A 22,004-nucleotide genomic window follows, 5' to 3' on the forward strand; every position below is an offset into this window, starting at 1 on the left:
CTATGTAAAATGCAAAGACGCGGATATCATTTGTGCCTGTTTTTATATGATTCTGTGTATTAAACATACACATTTTGTTCTCAAATTCTCTTCTCAAAAATATTTGTCTCACAGCATTTGGAAATACAGCATTTTCCTCACTTAAATAACCTGTCACTATCATGTTAAGCATGTGTTGACCATCTGCCATGTTTGTTTCAAATCAGATTGGTGAATAATTATTTCCACAAGCACAATACCTTTGAGAGGAAAGCTTAGGCAAAGCACACGGAATTACAATTTTCACTATATTCATTAGCATTAATATTCATTCACAAACACATATATGTATTTATTTTATCTTGTTCTGGTAGATTAACACACTAAGAGGATTGAGTTATGCAAGGGTTGGGGCATGTTTAGTCAGTACATTTCTCTAAGGGACATTTTGTTCTTTGTTAAATGAGAACAACGAGACCAAGGGCACTCTATTGTTTTTGTTTATTTTTATGTTTGTCTGTGGAGGGTCTTGCTCTGGTTGACTAATGTTCTGCTGTGGTACCAGTTTTATATGGGGCTGAAATTTTAATTAGTCCTTTGAGTCTTACCCAGTTCTTTTGGCGACTCAACGCACACGTCTTCAGTCACTCTCTCTGACACCAACTTATGTCCTGACACTCTCTTTCCTAATTAATGCACTTGCATAGCTTTAAATAATTAACTTACTACTAATGTAGAAGCCCTATTTATAAAATATTTTTGGAGTGTCTTAAAATTTGTCTTTTTATTGTTATTATGACTATTTGCTTTTAACCTTTGCTGAATACAGTGCAACTGTATCATGCATCATCAACATTATTCAGTTAAATATTATTTTGTGTAATCAACTATATTATTATGCTTGTTTATATAATTTCACTTTATTGATATAGATTAATCCATAATGTCTCATGTAAAGAAGACACTTTTAAAGCACTATAAAAACAATATTATGACTATGGATAGCAGTAAATTTGAGAAGTATTATTATTACAACCTTTAAAGTAAGAAAACAGAATTATAACTTGAAGTTGACAATTTTTGGTTTACTGGAAGGTGCACGAGTACAAGAAGCTAAGTATTAGCCTGTGATTTAAAAAGTTTCTTGAGATTATTGGTATGATTATCTCCCTAAGAAAAAAAGAGGCTGGTTAGTCAGTTACAGTATGAAACAGTATTGTCATTGACCTACCATTCTATTGTTGAGTATTTCTCAAAAGGAAGATACGATTCTTCTAAGGGACATAATTAATTGTTTTGGTCTCCAACCTGAAAGTAAGTGAGCCCCAGAAAAGTAAGATACATGTCTGCCATTTACAGCCTTATTGGAGATGCCTCAGTCAGAAATAGTCTGATTCTAATGCACAGGGGAGGAGGAGACACACAAACACACACACACATGCGCACACACACACACGTACACATACACACAGATCTCAGACCTAATCTGAGGAGGGGTAGCTGCAGACAATACTTCACTTATTTAGATGACACCTTTTGAAACCAAACTGTACCCAGGGGCTTTCTTTGAAATAACCTATCAATAAACTAAACATGGGTATAGCCATGCCGTGGTCCAACATAGGGAAATACATACATATCTGAAACATGATTATATCCTGCCAGAGACAGGAGTAGGAAGAAAGAGGAATTGGAAACATACCACTTTTTCCTCTATTTTTGCCATAAGACCCAGCTAACACATTATTAGTCTTTTTATTCTTTTTTATCCCTCCAAGTGGGTATTAGTTAGGGTTCTCCAGAGAAACAGAGCCAGAGGGGAATATAGATAGATAGGTAGATAGATAGATAGATAGATAGATAGATAGATAGATAGATAGATAGATAGATAGATAGATTAAATACATATATTTATATGATTGTGGGGGTTGAGGGTTAGTCATTGGCAAGTCCAAAATCTGTAGAGCAGACTTGAGACTCTTGGCCAGGAGCTGACACTGCAGTCTTGAAGAAGTAATTCTTTCTAAAAAACTAGGGCTTATTTTGAAAAATCTGAATTTAGCTCAAATGTATGTCAAAACCTCAAGCGTGTATTAAATAAGTCCCCGGGGCTAAGTAGGTGTGTTCCTAGATTATGAAAGTGGCATAGTGAGCTATGTCAATGTTGCTTAAAGTTCCAGCAAAACAGGTATATGTAGAATAGACAAGAAATAGTGCAAGGGTGTAGAGTTGGACTGAGAGGACAAAATTAGTTCATGGAGGGCAATCTTAAAAATGTCAATCCAGGGTCCATAAACAGAGTATCTTAAAAGGTACTAAGTTAGCATTCAAGAGATTAGTTACAGAGGCTAGGGGAGAAGCTGATAATAAAGCAAGGAGTCAAAATCCATGTCTGACAGTAACAGTGCCTGACATTGTCCAAAATCAGATTGAAATAAGGTATCCTGACTCTTCATCAGTGGGCAAGTGTTTTGATGCTATGCAATATTCTTATGTTGTCTTGAAAGATGATTCTCTTATATTAAGAGATTACAATCACTTAAAAATCAGTCTTTTAAATACAAGCAATGAATAAACTTCATTCTTTCAACAAAAATATCTTGAGTTTTTACGATTAGCTCAGTATTGTAATATATGCTGAAGAAATACAGATAAAGCTGTTTTACTTTCAAAATAATAACTTCAGATTAAAAAAGCATCATTGAGACCATGGTACAAATATTTTGAGAAAAAGTTGTATTTGTCTAAGTGCTCCAATAATTTTAAAGTATAGAATCTAAAAATTAAACCAAAATAGTTCAAACAAAAATAGAGGACATTACAATACTCAAAGGACTAACATACTTGTGTGAGATTTCAATATACTTCTTCAGCTATTTATAGGTCAAGCAGATAACAATTAAAAATACATTGAAAAATTAATAACAAAATCAATAAACTTTAGCTAATGTACAAGTATACAATTCTACATCTAATAGTTGAAAATATTGTTTTCTAAACAGTACATGCAATAACATGCACAAAAACTAATTATGTGATTGACCTTATAGTAAATCTAAATAATCTTAGAGAATTATCACAGATAACCCAGTCTCTTTATAACAAAAACAAATTAGAAGTTAATAGGAAAAAAGGTATATTAAAACTTCCATTTATTTAGAAATTGTATTACATAATTAATGGTTAAAAAAGAATTAATGGAAATAAAGAAAACACAATTGCATGACATTGAAAACACCACATATAAAACTGGGAGGATACAGTGAAAGTAGTGCTTAAAGAGCAATTTATAACCATAGTAGCTTATTCTATATCTACCTTAAATTAATGTCTTTTTTATAAATATTAATTTCTACAAATCAGTATCATTCTACATACCTTCTGATGGTCTTGATGTTTTATAAAATATCCAAATTTCAGATATCACTGTGGTATCTTCTTACCTAGAAATTAAAGATATATATTCATCATTTGTAAAACACATCATTTCAGGTGCTATAGTGAAAGAAAACAATTCTCCTAATTCAAATATGATACATGATTGATTAAAAATTCATCCTGATTTCAAAAATGTTAAAAATTTTGGAAACAAAAGTGTCTTACAATTCATAAAATATAACATACTTATGACCATTTTTAGGGACCATCTTTTTGGGTTTTTTTTTTTTTAATTCTTTTAAATTCAGAAGAAATTAAATATTGTTTGTCAGTAACCAAAACATCTCACCAGATATCAAATACCCACAATGAATAATATTAACAAAGTTAGTCTGTAGCAGACTCATTGTCATTTACATTATTTTTGTGAAAAGCATAATGAAATAACTGAAACATTTAAATGTGAAATTTATAATAAGCAGGTAGAAAAATCGTTTACATATAACTAGAAAAAAGACATGGTTGCAAAGAAACACTAGGAAGTCTCTAGCACTACAAGTTTATTCAAACACTCTCCTACATTCATTGCTTATTGTTTTACATATTGCATGAGAATTTTTAATCCATAGAAATGTTTTATTTTACATGGTGAACTGGGCATTGGAGAACGTTTATCAACCACCAATTTTCTTTTCTTCCTCTTGCAATTAGCACCCACATTTGTGTTTGGAAGCCACTACCCCTATGCTGTGTTGCAGCAGGATATGGCTATGTGATTTGTCAAGAAAACTAAGACTAGTCTGGCTCTGAATGGCTGTCCCTGCACATAGGAATGATTTGGTGCAGTTCACTCTGTATAATTCTCAGAATCCAACCATGAATTCTTAGTTACCATAGACAATCATTTTTCTAAGTGAAATTTGAAATGCTTTTATCAAAAAATTGCATTGAAATCATGTCTCTGTAATCGATTTATATTTTAATAAGTTAATTGATTTTTTAACCAATGTCTAGGTTTTCCTTTATATTCCTTCATTGAAGATATTATCATTTTCTGGAGCTATTTAATTAGATTTATAGTTTACTACCACTTCTGTGTGTGTGTGTGTGTGTGTGTGTGTGTGTGTAAGAGGTCTTTTATTGGTAGTAAACTAGAGCAAACAATCAGAATAGTACATATGCAGTATTCAGTACACACAATAAAAGTTAAAGAAATTCCAAACCTGCATAAAGCAAAACACCAGAGGAAGACCACACAGCTCAGAGGTAACAGCGGTAAAGGGCCTCTCCATCTGATTACACCTCATGCTCTGTCCCTAACAGAACTTACTGCACTTACTGAAATACAGACTTTTTAGTATTGCGTGTATTTAAGAAGATTAAACACATTTTCTAAGAACCTTGCAATGACAAGTAAGTGACCCTTTAGCTGGTAAAGCAGACTTAAGGGAGGAAAGTGGGGGAGGAAATTAACTAGTATTTTGTTAAAACACTACCTTCATAACAAGTGTTTCACACTTGCATAGTATTAATTATTTTGTTATACATGGAAGCCGATTACACAATAAGACTGCAAACAACCAGTGGTACTTCTCTGACATCAGAAGAGTACCTAAGACTGAAACATCACCAAAACTACATAAAAAACTCACCAGCATAAAGTACATTAAGAAATATAATCAGGAAAAAAATACAATTGCTAAAAAGTGGTTTAGAGCAGAGCCACTGTCCACCAGTAGCTTCAAATGGCAATTAGTGTTCATAGCAAGGTTTGATGACTTTACACGACCCCGTGCAATACTGACTGACACACCCTTTCAAAATGTACGTTAAACAAGCTGCAACTTCACAGAAAGATTCCGATGTTACCACCAAATGAGACGCTCTCACCCCTCTCATTGGCTTTGTCACCAGCTGGAATTACAACCTTCTTACTCACTATCTATAGCTCTGAGTAGGGCGGCTTTATTATACATGGACATCTGTAAGGATTCTGTTCTTAAAAAGGGGGAGGGAGGATGCTAACCCTACTGTTTTAGTATTTGGATGCCAGAAGGCATATTGAAATGCATAGCCAGTTACCTATTGGAATGGGACTCCTTCTGAAGTTGAAACTGTCAAGACAGGGAGAAGAAAGAATAAGCAGGCCCAGAACTCTGAGTGAAAGGACATGTTAAGAACAAAAATAACCACGATAAAAACCCCAGAAGTGTGGGTGACATGTAATAACAGAGACAGGGAACAGTGTTTTTAGGCCATGTATAATAAATAACACATACCCAAATTTTCAAAGAATGATGTAATTCCAACTTGGGTTCTAATACTGGAACCAACCAACCACCTGGGTGTCAACACTGTGCCCGTCAACTCCTGACAGGCCTTGTCACAGTTGGGGTGAAGAGAGGGTGCTTTTTTTCCCTCCTTCTTTTATTAAAGCTATCATTTCAGGCTTTGATCAAAGACGCAGGAATATTTGTTCTTCCAGGCTGGAATGAATGTGGTTTGGAAGCTCAGAGTACATTGAAAAGCTGCAACAAACTATAGGCAGCCAACAATTCAGAATTTTGGATCGGCCCAGATGGAGACAGTAATTTGAAATGTTTTCAACCCCTGACTTAAATAATGAAATGTGTATCATACTCCCCGTAAATTGGATATTCCATTACAGTGATAATGTACAGAATTCCCATGCATTATGACACTTGCCTGAGAGTAAAGCAATTACAATACCCTTAATCCTAACAACAAAGTTTTGTTTGTTTGCTTTGGGTTTGTTATTTTGTACCTTTTTTTTTTTTTTTTTTTTTGCATTTAAAACTTTTGGGCTATTCCCTGACAGCGTATACATGTAAATTTGATTGCTAAACATTGTCATTTTCAATTATTTTAATCTATTGATTTTGATTAAAACTCATAATACAAACAGAGCTAAAATCACGCCAACAAAATAAACTAAAGATGAAAAGTTGCACTGAAAGGGCATTACATTATTCTTAATAGGCTCACGTAGAAACATTCCAATGGCAGCGTTCTCAAAATAAAATGAAATAACATTAGAAGCCCCCCAGCCTGGTGACTCCTGGGCCTTACTTGTAACTCTGGCTAGGGGGCGTCTTTACCCTCCGACTACATGCCTCACTAGCATCTGACATCATATTTGCATACCCTGAGAAATCTGACACTGAAGTCCTTGCTCTGTGGTCCACTTCTCCATTAGACTTAGTGAATGGGGTCATTGGCGCCCTGACGCCCGACTTGAACTGAGAACCAAATGCTTGTCCAAGTTCTTAATCTGGTACGATGTTCTAGTCTCTACATCTTTCTGAGGAGCTACCTGGCCGGCTAACTCCTGAGATGGGATCTGAAAGCTTTTTCTGCTGTTCCTTCTGGCTAGTCAGTTTCTGAGATGAGGACTGGACGGCTGAAGAAGTCTCTAAATTCTTCTGAGAAATCTATCAGATCATCCAGCTCCTGGGAAGGGGTCACCTGCGGATGTGTGGCATCCAAAGCAGATAAATAAAGACCTGGCTGCGATCCAAAGAACATCCCAAAAGGAGGCTTTGGCGACGAAGATGGCAACACTGAGGTAACAGACTGGCCGAAACCACACTCCAAAGGAGATGTTGTGTATATCTTTTTCTGGAAATAAAGTGTGCTTGTGGAGAGGTGACGACAGGCTGACAAACTGGAAACCGTGTCCAAGAGCAAAACCTGCATTCGTGAATTTTTCAAAAGCCTGCTGGAGGTGTTTGGAGTATTCTTGCACCATGCTGGCCTTATCACTGATCTGGGTGCCTGGGCTCAAGTCTTCTTCTTGCACCAACTCTGAATGTCCTCCCGAGGTGTGGAAATCCGTTATGCTGAAGGGATCCCCCTTCTGGCTCTCGGACTTGGAGTACTGATCCAAAATACTCTGTAAAACCTCATCAGGAATTCCAGACTTGTCGTGACAAGACTTAATTTCCACATGCAGGCCCGAGGAGTCAGTAAGGGGCAAGGGGGCCTCGCTGTCTAAAACTCCAACGCCCGCAGACTGAATGACAAGACTGCTGGGAGACCGTGTGTCTCACGCTCACGGAAAAGGCACTGTTGCTGCTGGCAGTTGGTAAGGATCTTCTTTTCTTCGAGAACTGCATGACATCTTCCCAATTACTGCTCATTTGACCGTGTTTGCCACTTGCGCTCTGGAGACTAACGGTCTCCACGCTGTTGTCTGACTCTAGGCCAAGCGAGCCACCTGGTTTCCCAGACAAGGACTTCTGTCCCACCATGTCTGGTACTGGTGACACGAAGTTCAGGTAGTTCTTCTCCGTTCTCTTTCTACTTCCTTTCTTAAAGATCAATTTGGGCACCCTTTTCTGTAGCTCATCTATACGAGGGCCGATCATGCCTCCACTGGAAGACACGGCTGGCATCTCTACCAAGTAACTTTGCAGGGTCATACTGCTCGAAGCCTGCCAGTCGCTCGTTTTACCAGTCTTGTGTTCCTCGTTTTCAACTGCGATGCTTTTTGACTTCGCCTTTCTCCTCGAAGAGCTGGGATTTCCCTGCGACAACACAGCCAGATTCCCCACGCTGTTGTGGCCGGATGCCCCGGGTTCTGCGCCGCGGGCCCTTCCTCTATGGCTTCTCTATGGTGCGCCTGTCTTCAAGACGCGATCGGTACTTGAGAGATAATGCTGGCAAGTGTCACACGTGTGTGGCTTTTCTCCACAGTGCGTCCTCTTGGGTCTCTCCATGTGGTACTTCTGGATGAACTTCATGCTGCACTCGGCGCGCCCGAACGTCTTCTCGGGACTGGATCTTCTCGTGTCTCTGCAGCAGGTACTTGTGGATGAAGCCCGTGCTGCGTGCTGCACTGGCTGCGCTGGAAGGGCCGCTCCCCGGTGTGGATGAGGACGTGCCTCCGCAGGTGGTAGCAGCTCCGGAAAGCGGCGCTACAGTGATGGCAGATGTGCGGTTTCTGACGAGGGGAGAGCAGGGCGCCTTCCCCGTCTCCCACCAGCGGCGGTTTGGAAGATGCGCTCAGCTTCCTCTTGGCTTTGATTCCCTGAGATTCTTCTGGCTTTGGCCTCTTCACATTCTTGACGCTCGCGTCTGGCTTTGGCTCCTCGGGGCCACGGGGGTCCTCGGTCCGGCCGCCGCCCAGCAGCACGTTGCGGGAGTGCGGGTCCGGCGGGTGCAGGACGCTCAGGTCCTGGATGACGCCGTGGCCTCCCCGGTCCCCGCCGCCCGCTCGTCCGCCCCGGCGAACAGGCCCCCGGAGCCCTGGTGCAGGGGGGCGCCCGGCGGGTCCTCGGGCTCGGCCGGCTTGTCCTGCTTGATGCTGACCGGCGACTGCAGGAAGCCCCCGGGGGTCCTCTGCGCCGGGAAGGCCGCGCGGGGCGCCGCCGGCTCCTTCTTGAAAGTCCCGTCTGAGGTGGGCGCCAGGGTGGGGGGAGTCTCGGCGGCCGTGCCCGCGGGCGGGGCGAAGCTGGCCACCGGGGCCAGCCGGTGGTTGAACTTGAGCATCCCCGGCGGGAAGCTGGGCTCCATCTCCGGCCGCTGCCGCCGCCGCCGCCGCCCAGGAACGCGCTGCCGACTTTCATGTCCCCGGAGCAGGCCTGGGGGTCCCGCCGCCACCGCCTCCGGTTCGTAAAAATCTATAGTTTAAAACTTACACGATTTTTGGTTCTACAAACGTTTCTAAATTGTACTTGCATAATTTTAAATGTGGGGAAATCTTTACAATAGTGAATATCATGTTTTTATTTTCTTTTATTTAAATTTTCCAGGTTTTTGTATGTTTCAGTGTTATAAAGAAACAAAATTTTTAAAAACCTTTGCTCTTTTTGCTGATTATTATTTTTTAGTTCACTATTTTAGATTTTTAAAATTAACTTCTATTTTTTATTTCATATTTTTCGTAAATTGGATCATTAACCCACTCATTTTCAGATTTTTATTTTAAAATAGTAAGTCAGTAAAACATAAAGCATACTGGTTGTAAATAGTGAATTATTTACACATTTGTTTTCTTAATATAGTTTAGTTGTGACCCATGCATGTTATTTTTACTATTCTTTTTTATTATTATCTAGATATTTAAATTCAATAGTTAATTTCCTCTTTGATCCGTAGTTAGGAAATAGTTCTTTATTTATGGACGATTAAGTGTTTTTAATATAGTTTCTAACTCTGAACTTTTAGGATTGTGATCAGGAATTATGGTCTAGAAAAGCTTCATTGTATTTTGTGTTCAAGGGGAATTCACGTTTTCTAATGTCCTATGACCATGAGGAGACACAATGAGTAACGTTCAGCATGAGAAAAGTCACAGCCCGGACAATGATCTGCCCTCCCCTCTCTGCCTCACGGATCACACCCTGCACAGCTCCAGGTCAGCAGGCTGCGTCCCTCTTGGCTTCCTTGCCCCTCCTCTAACACAGGAGGCATGATTCTACCTCAGGTCCTTTGCACTTGCTCTTCCCTGTGTGGATCCTACTTTTCCAAATAGCCATATGATCTACAGAGTCAACTTTTTTTTTTAACGGACTCAACTTCTAGTTTTTAATTTAAGTACTCTCTAATTCAAATAGCTCATCTGCTTCTTTCCTCCACTCTCAATTCCTCTGTTGGTCAAAGAACAAAATAAAATCTTATGAAAAACAGTTTTGTTCAATGTTTTATTGATCTTTTGCTGTCAACCACTTGTATGCATCTATTATTTTCTAGAGGTTTCTGGATGGAATATATATACAGTTCAATGTGAAAAAAAAACAGAAAAATGAAATTTTAAAATAAAAAATGTTATTTTTTAAAAGTTTTTGTTTTTTTAAGTGAGGAGAAAGTATGCTTAATGGGGAATGCCTCTTTATTTGTTTAATCTCATAGTCACATTTTTAGCACCCATTCATAGTTCTTCTTATTCTTTTAATGCACCTGATCCAACACGAGAGAAGGATGTATATCCACAAAGTGGTATCAATTCTAGGAAAAAAATAAACATAGATACAGAATTACATCTGCCTTTTGAGTACCACATAAAAGAGAAAGAAAAGTTGTGCACAAAGGAAGTAGAGTGAATCTGCCAGAATATTTGGCAGAATCAACTGAATAGACCACTTAAAACAATTGATTTTTGATATCCTTAAATTACATTATTGCTACCTGAATCCTTGCAGAAAATAAAAGGAAAGGTAGAGAGCAGTCTAAAGATGTGATTCTTATCCCTGCTTCCCCAAATTTGTTTGCATTATAGAGGGAAAAAAATCTCATTCATGTTAAAGATTAGAGCAAAATAAATTTTAAGTCTTTTGAATTCAGTAGGGACTTTTGACTAGAGATCTTATTTGGAGATTTAAACAATTCTCTTATGACACTTTCTCTATTAAACATGCAATTTTCTTTCAAAAATAAGTAAGAAAGAATGACGTTGATAACAAAATGAACTATTTGATGTGTTATTATCATTTACTGCAAAAGTTAAAATAAATCTTGGAAAATTTATCAATTACCAAACTGTAAATATTCATACATGAGCAGAGTTAAATTTTGTATTCTTGCATAGTGTTGTGCAGAAGTTTAGTTAAATTTATAATCTAGTAAGTAGTTCTTTTAAGTTTTAAGAAGATATCTTTTATTTACACACGTAGATATCATACAAATTAAAAAGAACATTTGGAGAGGGTAGCATCCTGGCAATTAATTGAAAGAAGTGTGTCTAGAAGGAAGGTATAATAATTCTTGAAGAGCTTCTGCTCATCTTGTTTTGAGTTCTGAGAACTCACCATTTAGGAAGCGTAGTCATTAGTGGTAATCTTCACAAGGGTCATTTTGTGGACGTGGTGGTGTGTTCAAGGTAGAATCAGAGGTAAAGAGGTGGAGGCTATAAACGTAGCCAAGTATTTGATGGTTATGATCTAAAAAGGAGCTGAGGACCATTCCAATAGCTGGGGTTTGTTAAAAGGTGAAAAAAGGTGTTTTATTAAAGAAGGAATATTTTGTATTTTTTTTGTTTGTTTATATGAGTACGATCAAGTAGAGAAGGCCAACAAAAGAGAGAAGAAATAATTATAGAACAGTATCTCAGGCACAGGGAAGGAGAAGAGATTACAAACCCAACTGAAGGCTTGATTCTGAAAGGAAAAGGAACAATTATTTATTCTAATATGAGGGAAGACAGAGACTATGAAAAGAGATACAAGCAGTTGTTATTTCTGGTAGTGTGACGATGACAGCCTTCTCTGCTTTTGTTTTTTATTGCAATAAGGAGCAAGATCATAGCTGAAATAAAAATGAGAGAGAGGACACTGGAATTTGAGAAAAGATGAAAACATGTGACGTTATCTGATAATATTTGATGATGAGCTGTCTCGAGAAATGGAACATGGCCACTTGAGGTTTCTGAGGACCACGAGAAGGATGTGGTTAAAATCTAAAATGAGATGAGTCACCATGTTTGGGTGTTTGTTTTTTCCCAGTCGTATTGACCTGCTCACCCTTCATGTGTAGACATGAACTTGGCATCCATTTCAAGTTTAACCAGCATGAGGTATTGACCTTGCATCTGTAACAGAAGAACAAAGAAGCCAGAGAGAGGAAAGTATGCATGAAAGTGACCCTAGCCTTGGGACATGAAAAACAATTGTGTGAGAGAGAAGAGAGGGCATGAAGGGCGGGGAGGGGGAGAGGAAATGTGACTAAGGTCAGCACACCCAAGGTCCTGAGCAGATCAAAGAGTTGTTGTTACGCAGTTACAAACAAAAGGCAAACTGGAAAACAGAAGTAGTTTTCTACAAGCAGGGCTACTAAAAATCACCAATGTACAGGTAGTGCTGTTATTAATAATGGTAAGTATTAGAGTGATACCAAAATCTTGAAATGGTCCATATATCATGATACGAGGATGTTTCCATTTACACTTAATTATAAAATTATTTAATTGAGAATTTTGGAGATACACCAAATTATGTAGGTAAAAGTAATGACTAATTACATATCTGTCACTAGCAAAACAAGTATGTAGTTTCTAGTATTCCATCCAAAATATTAAGGGAAAAATTGCTATAAAGAGATTATTCAAAGAAAATAGAAAATTATATAAATCCATCATCATTGGCTTTAAGACAGAGAATTTTTAAAAACTTAAATTAGTGTTTATGAATTATGAATAAACAATGTCCTTTTTGAAAGCTAAAACTAATTTTCTTGTCAAAGTCGATAATCAATATATCAAATGTCAAGAATCATACAAAGAAGGATGCTTACATTTTTTTAGAATCACAGCAATCAGATAGACATTCTAAAATGACAGTGTTTCAAGTAAAATAAACTTGATACAGTGCTCTACTACAGACTCTTTGAAACTTTACTACACTTGTTTTGAATTTTTATTTTAATTTATATTACACGCTAAACACAGCCTGAGTATGAGAAAGTTTAAAATAACTTTTTAAAACCTAAAAGTAGAAAGAATAAAATTACCATTAATAGATTTTCTAATCATGTAGGTTGAATAATTTAAGATATAATAATGGCCAAACCTGTACATCCCGCATAAAACGAAGAGTCTTTCTTCACCTTTAGGGAATCCTTCTTTTATTTATTTCTAATTGCTTTTTTCATAATCTTTTCCTAGAAATTCTATCAGAGGGATTTCAGAACCTCTGGGTGATTTCTTCATTTATTTTAACTTGTCTTTTACAATTTCCGTATCTCCATCAACTTGACATTTCCTAATGGAAATTTCCACGCCCTGATGTAGAGTCACTCTAATTATTATAATCAAATGCTCCAGTTATTGTGGCTGTGTAACAGATTGCCTCACAAGTCAGCGCCATAAAGCAATGATTTATTATGCACATGGATTTTGTGGGTCAGGATTTTGAACAGGTCATGACAGAGATAGTTTGTCTCTGCTCCGTAATACGTGGGACCTCAAACTAGAAGATTCAAAGGCTGAGGGAAGGAATTATCTGAAGCTTTCCCTGTTCACATGTTTGGAGGATGAAGCTCTCTGGAGGCTAACGCTAGTTGGGGCTGTTGAACAAGATCTCCTAAACTTGGCAATGCCGTATTGCCTGGGCTTCTTCACTACAGGATGGCTGGACCACAGGGTAAATATCCCAAGAGAGAGCATCAGGTGAAAGCATATCATCTTTTATCCTCTATGCTCAGAAGTCACGCAATATCCCCTCCAACATTCTATGTATAGATGCAGAAACGAAACCCCACTGAGTCCAAGGAAAGGTGGGGAGGAATCTACCCCTTGATGAGACCAGTAACAGTCTGGAGAGAATCCAGAAATATTGCTAAGGACAATTTTGCAAAATGCAATTTGCCACAAGTAATCTATTTTTATGATCTTATTGTCAAAGAGGACAATTAAGGTAGGCGGAGAGGATAAGAGGTAATTAATTTGGGAGACAATAAGAACAATTTTATGCCAGTCAGAAAGACCCAGAGTTAGAAAAATTCATGGCATGCAAGAATGAAGTTCTCAGTAGGCTCTGATCCAGAACCAACCGTGGAGGTGGCCTTTGAGAGGGACGAGCCCATCCATTCCTCACTGTAATGGTTAGAAACACACAGGCTTCCACTTTAGTTGTAGATAGGCATTATTTATTTAACAAAAACTAATACTGGTTTATTATATGTAAGACTGTTTTAAGCAGTATACGTCTGTTAACTGAATCCTCATTACAACCCTGCAAAGTGTTATCTCTGTACTGTACATGGATAAGGAAACTGAGACACACAAAAGAAAAGCATTTTGCTTAAGGCTGCACAGCTGATGGCTGGGCGGCGGGATTCAAAGCCCATCAGGTGGGCTCCAGAAAGCATGCCGCTAAGCCCTCGGCTAAACTGCTTCTCTTGGCAGGTTTAACTGAAGAAAGGTAAGTGAGTTCCCAACAGACTGTTTCTATTTTCTCAATTAAAAAAAAGAAAAAAAATAAGTTGTCAACCAAGAGCATCTCGAACACACTGCCTTAAAGAGCAGATGCTACCTAAGGTTTTTGGAAGGAAACCTTATAGCAGAAACATGTTAGCGTGCACCCAACCCCACACCTTTGGTCATCCCACAGCCCAGGTGGCGCAGAGCGGCCCCACACCCAGACAGGCCAAGGGCCCAGCAGCGAGGATCACGGGTGGGCTGCAGGTGGGCCCGGCCACAGGGCGCTCTGCCCTGCACTGTGTTACACACTTACAGGTCAGCCTAAGCTGGGCCACAGAACTTCTATTTTCCCTAAGTAACAAACAAACAAAAAATATCTCGGGGTAGCCTAAAGAACACCAGACAGTGTGCACACTCGGGCCCGAGTTCTGCGCAGTGAGGGCCGCGGTGAGAGCCGGGTCCTCGCGGGGGGTGGGGGGGTGGGGGGGTGACATCAGCCAAGGCCCTCTGCTGCCCAGCACAGAGCTCTGCATTGAACTCCCAAGAGGGGAAGGAACTAATCTTCCACATGATCCGGATCTGTCTATCAACAAAGATGACATTACCATCAGAAAACAGAAGTGAGATCATATTGAGAAGTGATTCTGGGTATGGCAAATGTGAAAATGAATTCACTATAGAAATCTAGTGGTAATTTATTAGTGCTGAGTGCCAATATAAGGCTGACGGTCACGAGTTTTTAAAGAGACCACGTAACGTAGTTTTGAGATGTTTTTGGGTAATATAGCTTCTTGAAAGCAGATTGCTGAGCTTAACTAAAGTTAGGACTTTGTCAAGTTGATATGATTAGTGAGCAACTATTAATTAATTAATTAATTAAAGTGTTAAGTCAGAAGTATTAATGATGGTCGTAAGGGAGTGCACCCACATGGGATCTAATATTTGTAGGCAAAGAAGAGAACATATCAAGGGAGTGGTGAATAGTGAAAGAAAGAAGTTTAGTATTATTAGTTTACTGTGAATCAATTTTGGCATCTTTTTATTCCCCTAAAACTTCACAAAACTTAATTTTAAATAATTATTCGATTATTTTCCATGAAATCTCTTCAGAATTATATTCAAAGTCTTTCAAGTTATTTGACATTTTTGAACACTATATCCTAGTGAGTTTGCTATAAAGTTAATACATTTATATGGCTAGTGGCCATAATGGTAATAATGTTCCTAAAATCGAACTCAGATTTTTTTTTTAGTTTTAAGACCATGATACTTTTTAAGGAAAGTAGCATGGTGAATGTATAGGAGAAGCACGGAAATGTCTGAATACTTGCAGATAGCACTCAGGTATCATTCTAATGTTTTGCCTTATTTACATTTGATCTTATTTCTAGTTGTCTCTTTAACCTCAGTGGGAATGATCATAATGCATATTGCTGACTGACATCTAGGCTCTTCAACTGCTGGATACCTCATGGGATAAAGAGATCAGTAGAAGGAAAAAAAGGCATAACCTCTCTCTACAATTCCTCAATGGCCTAACGCTGGAAAAGGAAATTTGTCAGAGGCTGAGTATTTCTGGATCCCTTTTGCGCACAAACAGTGCACACAAGGTGATGGGTATTTTTGGATTGGTCCCACATAAACACATTAGAACAGCAGGAGACCCCCAGTGGTCTGGGCATAGGAGGGTTTCCTGCTCTTTCTCCAAGAGGAGAGGGTATTTTTCTTTCCTTTTCTTTTCCTTTTTTTTTCTTTTCTTCTTCAAGATGCAATTGGTCTTTACCTGTGCTCTTGGGAAAAAACATCTGCTGCCTTCCCCTTTACTAATACTTTAGCATTTTGTTCTTTAGTGGAGGAGGTACCAGATAGAGTAACAGTGGTCCTGCCACTCATTCAGCCTCGCATCACCAAGGAAAGCATTGTCTCACATGCCGCCTTGTCCCGGTCTTTGTGAAGATCTAGCATGTTCTACAGAAATGAGCCTGAGTGTGGGCAAACTCCCGCTCTGCCCTCAACATTTTGGGATTCTGTATCCTCATGCTATTTCACACGCGGCCTTTAGTAATTCATTCAAAACAATGGCTGAATTCTTTCCATCTACTTGTCTGGAGACCTCATCTTTTTCTTATTGCCACAGACTGGCTAATGCTCACATCCCGTACCTCCTTTGAAACTGTTTTCTTTCCTTCAGTTCTAATCTAATTGGTTGTTCTATGACTTTTGCTCCCTGTAATCATGATGTAGCATATTATGTGACTTGTTCTTATTGTTAAAATTCACGTGACACTTTTTTTCCAGCTTTTCTATCCAAGATAGAAGTCGACAGCCTTGCACCATTTGATCTGAATCCATTAAAAGATACAACTGGTGGCCAGAGAGGAGTTTTAATTGACAAAATTCCAAAGCTTTTAACTTGTCTTCATTGAATCAAAAATTGCTTACTAGTAGCTTATAATGAAAAAGAATATAAAAATGAATATGTGTATGTTCATGTATGACTGAATTGCTATGCAGTACACCAGAAATTGATACATCATAAACTGACTATACTTCAATAAGAAGAAAGAAAATTGATATGAATATACTAAAAAAAAATTCCTTTATCAAAGTTTCAAGGAAAACTCCATAATATGCACTTGGGTAGCTTTTGACAAAGAGCTTTGCCATGTGGTTTATATATTTTGTAAGTAATAGCTCATTTTAAGATATAAAATTTTTCTTAAATGAGGAGTAGGAATGATCGGAAAAAAATTACGTGACAGGAGCTGAAGTTTTCACAAAAAGTCTTATGTTCCACTTTTGGATATTTTAACTCATTTAATCTTCAAAAAAATTTATGACATAAAATCAAGAAACGTGAATTTTAAGTAACTACTCAGGGACATCAAACTAGTCATTGCCCAGGCCAATATTCAAACCAGGAAGTCTGGATCTAGAAGTTATGTTCTTAATCTCTATTCAAGCTACTACCCAAGGTAGGTTATTAAACAAAATAAGTAAGTATTCTTAACGATTGTTTGCTTAATCAGAACCTATAATATAAGCTCTAAACACATCATCCAAAGAAACCAACCAGAGGTCATTTAACGATAATGCTAATAGGTAAATATTTTAATATTGGGAGCTTAGAATTATACTGTAAATTGAATTTTTAAATCATTTAAATACAAATTGTTTTATTGGCTGTAGAAACATTTTCTCTTCTATTAATCGAGTATTGGGTAATATATGAATTTATATTCCTTAAGTAAAATATAATCTGGTTTTATGTAAGCCTGTAGAAACAGAATGTTTTATAAAATATGACAAAAGGTAAAACTGAATCAGATGGGTACATTTTGACATAGCCTACCAGAACTAGAAATGTCTTCCTGTGCACTGCTGATACAGGGAGTTGATAATCTCTACAATGACTCACAGACAAAAAAAATATGTATTTCCTGAAAATATATACTTGTTAGGCACATATTATTTAGCAGGAAAAATGATAGCGGGGTTTTTGTTTGTTTGTTTGTTTTGATACTTATTCTCTCATTTAAATTCTCAGATCTCCTCTAAGAAATCAGTACCAAGTTCTTTGTCGTATAGATGAAGAAACTGGTTTCCTTGGAGGTTAAAATCATTTGGTAAAAATTACACTGAGATTATCCCCTCTAAATTTAAATCTAGTTGCTTGACTCATTTAATAAACATACTTCAGACTTGAGAAAAGCACATGATTACTATATAACTCCTCCTTATGATTACCTCTTGGGTGGAAAGAGAATAGTTACGAGGGATCATGAGAGGATCTTCATGGATGCTGGAAATGCAACTGCTACTTATTTTTTATCTGAGTGATACACTGCTGACTGCTTTTTAATTTACTGCTCAGCAGTTTCTATTTTGCAGTACTCTGTGTATGTGTGTCTGTCCTGGATAGTCTCTGGGCAGTTCACCATCACTTTATTCTCTTCTAAATTTTGTCAGTGAGAAGTGGCATCACAAAACGTGTCTCTCAGGAGGGAAGAAGGGGTTACTGAGGCAGTTACAGATATGAATTGCAGAGCTGGCTACCTAGGAAACTGCTCACTTTTGTGGCCCAAACAAGGAAGTTTGTGAGGACTGCCTACATATTCTTATAAATTGCAGCAACTTTCTACAGATTTGTCGAGAACATCTGTCTTCGTTCTGCGGGCTACTCTGACGTTTGCTATTCTTAGAATATATGGAGAGGCTTCTGAATTCTAAAAGAAACCTTGATTCTATATCTGTATTTCTATCTAGAACTACGTCTGTATCCATATTTATCTACATATCTCATGGTTACACATGAGTTATATTTCACATTAAAACAAGTTGAAATGTTTGGAGGATGCTGTTAATACTGTGTTGTATATTTGAAATTTGCTAGGAGAGCATATCTTAAAGTTCTCATCACAAGAAAAAAATCTGTAACTATGTGAGGTGATGGATGGTACAAAACGAACTGTGGTAATCATCCAGCAATATATACATATATCAAATCATTCTGCTGTGCACCTTAAATTTATACAGTGTTATATACCAATTATATCTGGATAAAACTAGAAAAAAGTGAGAAAATACTACCATGATTTTTCTAACACCCAACCACCTTAATTCATTTTGATCACCTTGTTCCACATAGTGGGCACTTGTAAAATATTGTCACTTCCCAAAATACAAAGTACTCTGAAACTCATTAATTTAAAACACAAAGGTATATAATCTGGTCTTAGAAAACCACCATGAGAAAGAACATCTAATCTGTTATTTCTGCTGCGAGACTATATAGCTCAGAGAGATGCATTTTGGAAGTCTTTTTTATATTAACAGTGGCAAGGGCTATTACTACAGGCAGGGGCTGTTACTGTAGGACAACTGAAACAGCAGGAATCAAATCTTCACTCAGTGCTTGATATGCAAGCCAGGTACACGGTGCAAGGTTATGTAGGTGTTCTTTCTGGCTTCTGAAAACTATTTCAAAGGTTGTTCTCTCTTGCTGGTATGTTACAGCTTGAGAATGTGCTGTCTTAGTACTTTTCACACCAAACAAAGCCAACATTACAAGGAATGGAACACAACTTTCATCAATAGTTAGGATGAGTTTAAATTCTAATCTACTAGGCATTTGCTATACACACACACACACAAACACACACACACACACACACACACACACATAATAGGTTAGAATTGAAAATAGAATAATTGGTTCCTTTTTCACTCCTTTTAGACTTTCAAACAGTAACTAATAAAGACACAGTTGTAAGATCATTAAACAAGATTACAAACCAAAGAGCCTGAGAGTTAAGGCTATTTAATAAATAAAAATACAGAATAGGAGCTGAAATAAAAATTCAACTCAAAAGATATGTAATCTCATATACTTTCATTTTATAAAATGAATTAATCAAGTTGATGTCCTTTTTTAATACTGTGGGACTAAATTTCCTGCTTTATTACAGCCCTGGGAATGAGAATCTTAAAGCTTTCATTAACTTCTAGAAGAAAATACATTTAATCAAAAATTTGTATGTTTCTATGTGATACATATGGTGACATTCTAAAAATTTTACTTATCAAATACCAAAGTTGTATATGAATATATTTATCATACATGCATAAAATCTCAAAATACTTTATTCATTTCATGTTAGAAAGATGGGAGGATACAAAGGAAAAAATCATTTGAATTCTGAATATCAAAAGTAGTTACAAGTAATCATTTTTAAGTTTCTATTTTAGTAACACAAACATTTGCTTTAGAGCCTTTCCGGTTATACTTAAAAATTCTAACCCCATTTAATTTTTATTATAAAGCCCCTTGAATTATAACCAAAACTAGCAACCCATTTCAATTCATGCTCCCTTCCCAAACTTCTCAGATGAGGAAACAAAAATAATTAACAGAACCCACTAGCATTTACTTCCGGGATAACTTGAGTTTTTCTTTCTTTTCAAATATATTTTTCACGAGTTTTACAAAGCCTTGCGAGCTGGCTGTCATTTGAACTGTTTCTTTATCCTTCGGTATCAGTGCTTGGAGAAAGAGCTTCAAAAATAATACAAACTAAAAGATTCCCCAAAGAGTTGATATTTTTAAATACTCTGTCAGTTCTATCAAGGCTACAAATTATAGTTCCAATAACCAATCACTGTCTTCTACTCTCATAAATGTCCTCAAATACTGAGATGCTGAATATAAATTTAAAATTTCCAGTTGTATTTTAAATTTTTTTCGTAGTTAGTTTTTATGGACTGTGCCATCCTTTTGCTGTCTTGTGTGGCAGCTAGCAACATTTTCGGGTTTTGTAATTATTTGTTGAAATTATATATACATATATTTAATGAAAAGAGACGTGTTCCATCATCAGTAGCGCTTATAAAGAACGTGCTACGTTTCAGTGAGGAAATAATGGTAAATATATTGTAACGTTGTGCTATGTCTTCACCCTCAATTTGATAAATTTATCTCAGGGAATGAGCACCTGAGAGTGCCTGAGGGTCCCGCTGTGTTGGGGCGTGTCTCACCGGGGACGCCCCTCTTTCCAGCCTCCTACCTCCTTTCCAGTCACCACCTCGAGGACAGCCTTCTGAGCCCTTCTCTGTCTCCGGCACCAGACAGCCAGCTCTTTCGTGCCAAGCGGCCCTGAGCTCCCGGCCTCGGCGGGAGGACCTCGCGCGCGGAGGCCGCCCGCGCGCGGAGGCCGCCCACCCGGCTGGTCACGGGCGCCCGTGGGTCCCCCGCACTCACCTCGCCCGGCTCTGTCTCCACCGTGACCCGACCCCGGGGAGCTGGCTGAGTCTCAGGGTGAAAACGCCAGCGCAGCGAGGCGGCCTGCCTTGTTCCAGAAAGTACGGTACGGAAGCAGCCCCAAGACAAGCGGACGACAACCCTGGAAGCCGCGAAAGGCCCCCTGGGCCCTTCCGGAGCCATCCGGCCCCGCCCCCTCCTCACCGCCCTGCGGGAGCCGCCCCGGCCCCACACTTTCCCGGGCGGGTGCCTAGCCGCGTCCCCTCCCGCGGCTTCCCGGGGCGGGTGCCTGGCCCCGCCCCCTCCAGCGGCTTCCCGGAGCGGCCGCCTAGGCGAGTTCGGGTGGAGGGCATCCTCATGGTGGGCAACCTCTGAGTAATCTCTCAGTCCTGCTGAGCCCAGGGTGGGCAGGGCGAGTATCTCTTCAAAGGCTCATCCTCGAGCAGTACTGGAGCCTCGGGAGCTCCGGAGCCTTTGAGGGGCGCCTCTGCCTTCCCCTGGTGTCAGGACTTCTTGCTTGAGCCTTTCTGCCTGCAGCCACCAGGCAGCTTGTAACCATCCTGGAGCCCCGCCCAAGTCACAGCCCAAATGGAAACAATAAAGCTTCTGCAGGAAAGTTAAATAAAGCAAAATAAACAAATAAAAAGGCTTTAGAAAGGGTCCGTTTATCTTTCAAAGAACCCTTTTTATTCTCCCCTAGATTTCCCACATCCCCCTATTCCCTTCCCCTATTAAGGTGGTATATAAGCTCTCAAATCTCGCCCCTTTTGGGGGAGTACTTTTCTTTTTTTCCTGTGAAACTCCTTGTGTATGTGTATGTGTATGTATGAGTATTTAAAACAATAAATTTGTGAATCTAGTCTCCTGTTAATTTGCTTTGTTGCTTATTTCATAGAGTCAGCTTTTGAACTGAAGTGTAGCAGAGTGTGCCACCCCCAGATGTATGATTTGGGCATAAGAATTCTTTTGAGCTGAGGATACAAGAAAAGATCTCACCTTCCCCTGTTTGCTTAA

General features: G+C 38.7%; 1 long non-coding RNA gene and 1 pseudogene across 1 annotated transcript; both read right to left on the reverse strand.

The window, feature by feature from the left end:
• Window positions 1–1,263: 1,263 nt before the first annotated feature.
• Window positions 1,264–21,120, reverse strand: LOC116657624. Its single transcript, XR_004312812.1, has 3 exons — window positions 20,991–21,120; window positions 3,358–3,422; window positions 1,264–1,287 (listed from the first exon to the last, which is right to left on the reverse strand). It is a non-coding gene; the product is annotated as an uncharacterized LOC116657624 (long non-coding RNA).
• LOC102515805 lies at window positions 6,144–8,982 on the reverse strand (annotated as a pseudogene).
• Window positions 21,121–22,004: the final 884 nt, after the last annotated feature.

The sequence above is a fragment of the Camelus ferus genome, chromosome 18, assembly GCF_009834535.1.
Source record: "Camelus ferus isolate YT-003-E chromosome 18, BCGSAC_Cfer_1.0, whole genome shotgun sequence".
NCBI lineage: Eukaryota > Metazoa > Chordata > Mammalia > Artiodactyla > Camelidae > Camelus > Camelus ferus.